Source organism: Lygodium microphyllum, chromosome 19 (genome assembly GCF_053477565.2).
Source record: "Lygodium microphyllum isolate KBCC chromosome 19, Lygodium_microphyllum_v1.1.10, whole genome shotgun sequence".
Classification (NCBI taxonomy): domain Eukaryota; kingdom Viridiplantae; phylum Streptophyta; class Polypodiopsida; order Schizaeales; family Lygodiaceae; genus Lygodium; species Lygodium microphyllum.
Window position 1 is genome coordinate 26,409,210 of NC_141153.1, and position 7,509 is coordinate 26,416,718.

General features: G+C 41.0%; 1 pseudogene; it reads left to right on the top strand.

Moving 5' to 3' along the window:
* The first annotated feature begins 1,158 nt into the window (after positions 1 to 1,158).
* On the top strand, positions 1,159 to 1,824 carry LOC148019672 (uncharacterized; annotated as a pseudogene).
* Positions 1,825 to 7,509: the final 5,685 nt, after the last annotated feature.

Below are 7,509 nucleotides of genomic sequence, written 5' to 3' on the forward strand. Positions count from 1 at the left end.
GCTTTTTCTAGGGAATTTTTATGTTTCTTACATTGAGTTTGCTAGTTTCTAAGTTCTATGTTTCAAATGTTCCTAGGTTTCTAAAAGAAGACAAAAAGAACAAGTATTGTCTCAACCTACTAGTAGCACTATGCAGTCCATGTGCAGTGAGAAAGAAGAGCAAGGGGAAAATGAGGTGGTGGAAATTATGAAAGGTGGAGATGTATTGGCTAAATGCAAGGTTTTAGATGTTTCAAGGTGCCCGCCCATTCCCCTTTGTAGGATGTTTCCATACCCTAGGGTTCGAGGTTTGAGAAGTGACATTTCGCCACTCAAAATAGCCTTAGAAGCTGAAACTTACTATCTAGAGAAGGGTATTTTCATTGTCTCTATTGTCTCCCCTTTGGTTGTTGCAATTCTGGTGACAAGTGAGATGAGGGGTTCATGGGATGCCCATTGGTAGGCTATAGATAAAGAGTTTGAGAATGAGTTGAGAACCAAGAAAGGGTTGTGTTTTCTTTTCAATAAAATGTTCTATGTGTGGGAGGGGAACCATCGCACAGTGGCTTGGATGGAGCTCATTACAAGGAAATATAAATATGATAAAGAATGGCATTTGAGGGTCTTTAGCACTATTGTTGATCCAACTAGACTCAGTGAAGTCTCCTTGCTTGCTAGCTTTCTTCACATGAATGAGTAAGTTCCTCTCAAAACACAATGCGGATGTGATCCTTCTCATTAAATGCATTTGTATTTTTTATTTTTATTTTTGGAAGCTTGAATGAGTATGCAAATATAGTAAAAAATTTGAAGGATACATTGGTCAATGCTGCAAATATTTGTGAGTGTGACATTAAATCCTTTTTGGGAGAGCAACCTGCTAATGTGGCTAAAACCTTGGAATCCAAAAAGAAGCTTCAATCAAAAAGAAGCTTGGTATCCGTTGGTTAGAGAGGATTTGTACCAGCTTGTTTACCATGTAGATATATATTTGGGCTCTTTCTTGTTATGAGAGGATTAGAAAGTATGGTATGCAATGATTTTCCCAAAATGTTGTAGGTTGAGTTTCAAAAGGAAGTGAGGTCCAAAATAGTTGAAGTGACAAAGGGTCTAAGTGTGAAGGAGAGGGATTTAAAAGAAAAGGAGATCTCCACTGAGTTGCAAAAGTACACTGATCGTATGCAAAAAGTATTGAAATGTTTGATTTGTTTAGAATTATTATTGTTGTGTTTGTCTCCTACTAATATGAAATGGTTTTGGTATATTTATTAGGTTTTGAATATTATCAATCCATCCCTTGGCACGGAATGGAGAGAAACTTTGTTTTCTCTTCAATTTGATGGAGGAGACACCATTGTGGGTATTGAAAACTTGAATTTGATAGCAATCTCTTCCATCAGTGCAGGGAAAAAGATAACTTGGTTGAGATTGCTTGACAGTTCAAGATCTGTTCGCAATACCCATGGTATGCCATCAACAAACACAGAGTTCAAAGCGTAAGAGCTTTTCACTTTTCTTGCTTTATCTCTATGCTTCATAGAAAAAAATTGTCTTTGCTTTGCATATTTTCGTGCCTTTCATTATTTCTATCATTGTAGGTGGTTGTCTACGGAACTGTTGCTAGACATGATAGAAAAGAATGCACTTCGTTCTTTGGAGCAAGAGATAAGAATAGCAGCTACCACATGAGCATCCAATTAATTTTCTCGATGAGCCATCTCTTCCTGTTTACTTCTCATCCGTATGATACGAGGGCAGAAAACATATTTTTGGCAACATTAAGAAAACTGGTGCTAAAGAAAAGTCCAAAAAAAAAGAGAATCAACCTATTCAGTTCCATCTTGATGTAGCCGCTTGTCCATTGCTTTATCGGTTGGTTTTTTATTTTAATGCCTTTTGTTTGACATTGCAGTGTATAGTTTGTGCTAGCTTGGATAAATTATCTTTGAATATTCCATGTATTTTTTGCACTTGAGAGACCTCAAGCTGCTTGTTGATTTGCCCAAGGCTTGTAAAACATGGGTGGATATCACTAACAAAGAGTCCAATATGTATGGGGGAGAATATGATTGCTCTCTCACCATTTGAGATTGAGACATGCCCTTGGTGGATTGACATGCCCTCACCCCATGTATTGCCAAGCGAGAAAGCTAAGTTTGAGGAATGGCAAAAATCAAAGGGAAAGGGTGCAAGTGGTGGTTGTGTGAGTCAAGGTAAAGTGGCTTCCACAACTGTCTCCTCTCTTTCCTTAAGCTTTACTTTTCTAACAAAGAAGTGGTTTTGAAGGTGATCAAATAAGGGGCAACGAAGTGCAAAGGGGTGAGCATGCTCAAAGAGGCAAGCAAGCTCAAAAGGGCAAGCAAGCTCAAATTAGTGAAACACATAGTACATGTGACTTTTGCTTATTTCACTTTGCATATTCATGTCTCATGCAACTTAGAGAAGGCTAGCTCTCTATGTTGGATACTGTATATACCTTGTAAAATAAAGATTTATGTTTCTTTTTGTTTGTTTTAGATCGTGAAATTTTCGTTGATGACAATTCACCACCACTCGATGTTGGTATGCATGGTAGCTTTCATACTGGTATGCTTCTTTTTATGGATATACGCAAGTTGATTGTTTTGTATGTTATGCTTGTTGCTCATTCATTATACTTTCCGTGACTATTCAAGTCCATCCTCACGTCCTAAACCACCATCCCAAAAAGAATATGTGCCACTCTTGTCCATACAAGGGGGGGGCGTCTTTGGATCGCTCTATCTTTTCATTTGGATGTGAAGACTGTATTTCTATGGGTAGGGATCTTGCATCCTCTATTAGAAATGAGGATTATGCAAAGATCCATACATTTTTTTTAAATAAATAAATTAGGGGTGGAGTATAAGAAAAAGAAAAAGAAGGTGGCATGGGCTACTGACTTTGTGCTCTTGGATCTTCCCATGGACTCTATGCATGGATAGACATTGTTTCATTGTGGAATAAGGTGTTAGAGGTTCATATTCGGCATGGACCTGGAGTGGCAGCAGCTTGTTTGGCGGAATCAGGATGGGTTGTTTGTCTTGCCTCCATTTCATGTGATTCTTTGAGTCAGAAATATGTAAATAGGATTGTTAGGTACTTGTGAATAAGATTGTTAGGTAATTGTCAATGTTTAAAATTTATTTATTTCTACCAGGGGACTCTCCCTTGTGGGTGGACAAATATGCCCCATGGTGTGAGCTCGAGATTGTGCTTAGATTCATAGTTGATGACTTAGACTTCATGGATGAGGCTAAGATTGAGGGTATTTCCGTAGAAGTATCTGACATGGTTTTTGTACACTTATTTTTCTTGGTGCTTTGTTATTCTTGATTAGTTTGTGGCATGTCTCTATTTTTTGTCATTATTGTGCAATAGATGGATGCCTTCTACTTTTACATGCTACGTCATCGAGGCTACATGGCCTCTTTATGTCTTTAGGAGAGTGCCACATTAGGAAATGATCATGATGTGCAATTCTCGCGGCATGTCATTCATCACTATTTTCCAGATATTGTGAGGGTATTGGAGGCTGGCAAGGAGGCACTATTGAGATTAGGTGTGTAGCGAAGTGTCGAATTTGTGTGATGCTTTCTAGAGGCTCTTTTCCTCCTAGAGGATTGGCTTTGGAGATGGGTAGTGGTACAGCCCCTTTGATGCGTGCATGCATCGCATCTGGCTGCCCCTGTTATTTTTTTGATAGTGACCCTAACATTGTTGGTCGCATTCTACAACCTTTGGTAGAGGGACCTTCTGCAGGTACTAGAGATTAGTCCAGCTCAAACGAGGAGATTGAGCTAGTAGATGATGCTTATGGTTGCCCTTTTGATTAGTATGGTTACTACTATTGACTTTTTGTAATATTTCTACAATAGAGTATTAAAGACCCTAGACCCCACGCAAAGGCAATCCGAATTAATCTCCTGCAACAAAGAAACACTGGCTTAAGTGCTCCATCCTTGTGCATTAACAATACCAGCCCCGCATTGTGCATAGGAAACCGTGGCTCAAAACTATAACCCACCGCGGGAACACCCCTTAAAGGGAGAAAAGGGATAATGATTTATTTGCAAATTTTTTTACATTAACTCCCTCTCCTTCACCCGTTGCATGGCGGGGAGAGAGAGTGTGAGTAGGAGAGAGTGGAGGGGCAAGGGAGGAGGTCATGCAAACAGCCGCCTGTGTGGCCACCCCCCACCCCCACCTTATATATGAGCCCCCCTCACAAGCTTCAGTGGGAGAGAGGGGCATCGTGTGTGCTGCCCGTTGCTGCCGCCATCCAACTGCTGTCGCCGCCTATCTACGCCATGCCACTTGGCTGCTGCCATCCCCATCGTCATCATCATCATCATCCTCATCGTCATCCTCTCCATCGTCATCCTCACCATCATCACTCCAATCATCTCCCCATCACGTCTCCACATCATCTCCCTGTTCATCCAGAAGCTTGAGAAGCTTCTATTGAAGCTTCTCTAGGCCAAAATCACCCATGCCTCCCGGTTTTTTTTAGAGCGTGTCTTGTAAGGCCCGATTCTTATGCAGGAGAGGAGATCTCGGGCAGTAACAACTTTCAAACTCGTAAGGGGTGACAAGGGTGAGTTCTCCGAGTCAAAATTTACTTCGTCAATGGCTCCTAAGCAAAAGTCGAGAGGAGCGCACGCGGGAGCTTCCACCCAAAGTACGAGAGTGGACAACGCCCCGATTTTGAATGCCCAGGTTCCGAAAAATATCCCCCCTATGGGAAGGATGCACAAAGCATGTTTTAATTCACATAGGGAACTTAAATGCATCGTAAAATTTATATACTCGTTCGATTTACAACGTTTAGTTGCATGACGAGTACTTGCATTTGCTTGTATTTCCATGGTCAAGGGTAGTCACATTTTTGAATGTATGTTGCATAAGTAAAAAGACAAAATTGTGTGAAGGCGTCCTTGTTGCATCTCGCAAAGGATAGGGCTTATGACACATAATGCACTTATGTAAGAAATTCCTGGTTGTGACTTGGGTATAAGATAATTGTGGACGGGCATTAATTGATGTCTACATAGTTGTAATGAAAGGGAAAGATTTATGATCTTTGACAAAAATACATATTATGCAATTCGCATGCAAATGAATAGTTACAATTTAGGTTGAGTTAAGTGATAAGGGAAGGATTAAATCAATGATGTATTCATTGGCGTCTGGTCATGAAAGAATGATGCATCCATGCATAGAGTTCCTTTATCAGAGTTTGAAATTGGGAAAGGATGCATCTTCATTAAAAATACTAAATCTTTGAATTCGATGCATCAACATAGGGTTTATAAGGAACAGCTCTGAATGTCAATCATTATAGTATAGGGCAAGGAAAAGAAAGATCCTATAGTTGCATAAAAGAAAAAAGGTCTATGGTCTTGAAATTGCATGGAATGATACATCTCACTCATCTTGCAGTTACTTACATCTTTTAGGAAAAGTACTTGCAAGTTTAGAAGAAAGTATTTGCATGTTTAAAGGGAAGATAATCTTTAATCGTGGGGTGGTTAGATCAACTAAGTAATTCACGTGTAATTGAGTAGCTTACATGAAACTCATAAAGGTATGATTAGTTAGCATATGACGGTCATCTCAATGTGCTACGTAGGGTTAAGCTATGATAAAATTCTGCTTAGTATCGCACTTGGGATATCGATTTAATACTTCCAATCTTAAAGGTCCTACCCACATCCATGAAATGTTAGGATTATTTAAACGCCGTGCAAGCATGATCTAGGGTTCTCACCCTAAGGATTAGATGACTAAATACTAGACTTCCGTAAGGAATTTAGGGACCCTACGGCCAAAACAATTATCAGCCTAGTACGGTCAAGGTTTTGGATTGAGTCAATCGGACTTCCAAAACCCTATATGTTGATCAAAGGTATTATTGACCAAGAAATACTGTATGATGAGAGTGATAATCCCACAAGTTAGGTACTAACACCTATCTCGTGCAACAAACTGCAACATCATATGCTCTTGCGACTAAATCACAAGTCAGTACCGCTACACCTTAGATCAAGGTTGGCGAGTTCTAATTACAAATTAGCTTCTCTGAGAATTGAGTAGTTGATCTACTACAACGCTCCCTCTTGGGAACTGTCTTGTCAAGTTTAGTGCAGTGATGAATTGCCAAGAAGCAATTTGACCAACCAAGTTAGGACAATGGGGTTGCCGAGGATTCATTGACCATAATATAAGGAAACCTAAAGTAGTGACAATTTGGGTTAATAGGGTATAAACCCTAACCCAAGGAAAAAGGGTAAACAAGAAACTCAGCTTACGAAACCCTTGGGAACTTGCCAAGTTGTGAATGATCCAAGATCGAATGCTGGAGGTATTCAGGGAGAAGGAATTACACCTGAGCAGTTGGCCGTATAAACAACCACTGGAATGCTCCTGATTGTACATTTAGGTGCACTGTTTGTATTTCTTTGCTCAAGGAACTAATTAAGGAAAAACAACTAATGCTTTAGGTTAAAAGCCTGAAGGGAGAGGCAGTATCAGTTACCTCCGACAGTCTACTTGACCCTATCCAAGGGGGTTGTTAGCCGCGCTGGGTACGTGGACCGAACCCGCCGCGAGAGGTCTCTCCATGGGTGCTACTTGGAACAGGAGGACGCTTGGGTGCCAGGGGATGCTTTGGCTATAAATTCCTTTCCTCTCGATCCTGCACAAGAGGCCGACGTGACTCAAGATGGGATCTCGAGGCCCGCATACTAGTCAACTGGTGGAACTTGGAATAGCGATCCCTAAGGATTGCTGGTATAGCCTTCGGGCAGGTCATTTGATGTTTTCCAAAGACTATGATAAATAAAGATCAAATGTTGAAAAAGTAACTTGTTTAACATTGTTTTTCTGTGTCAGTGCCTAAGTTACGTGAAGGAACCAATGATTAATTGGTTAATTAAGGAAGCTGTTTTTGCTTGTCAAGTTAAATGTGGTAGGTAATTAGATAACTAAGAAACCCGAGGAAAGTGCGGTGGACGTGACTTTGGGTCCGTTCGACGGAAGGGTGGTCCCGGTTGGCCGGGAACTTTTCTCAAAGCAATTGATAATGAGGTAACAATGACCTAGAATCTATAGAGCTAGAGTCCCGATTCATGTTGTTTTAGGGGAACGGAATGGGACTATGCCTTACGGGCAGATATAAATCCGCTTCGACCCTGATGTTTCTGTGCAAAGTGGTTCATCTGGGGCTCGACGCTAGCTACCTCCTAGGAACTTGACTATTAGGAAAACCCTGCTTTAGGTCAGTCCTAAGTGGGAACGGCCAGGTGCTTCCACTTCCTGGCAGACTCAAGAAGACCTTGATCGCAAACCCCGTGACATTCCTTGTGAGTGCCGGGCGGCGCTTTCTAGACTCTCTTCCCAATGGGCTGCAAAGACGTGTTCTACAAGTGGACAGGGGGACACGTTACAGTTGGCTATCATCCATTCTCTCAAACTTTGGAGACACTACTTGCTCGGTAACAAATTTGCCTT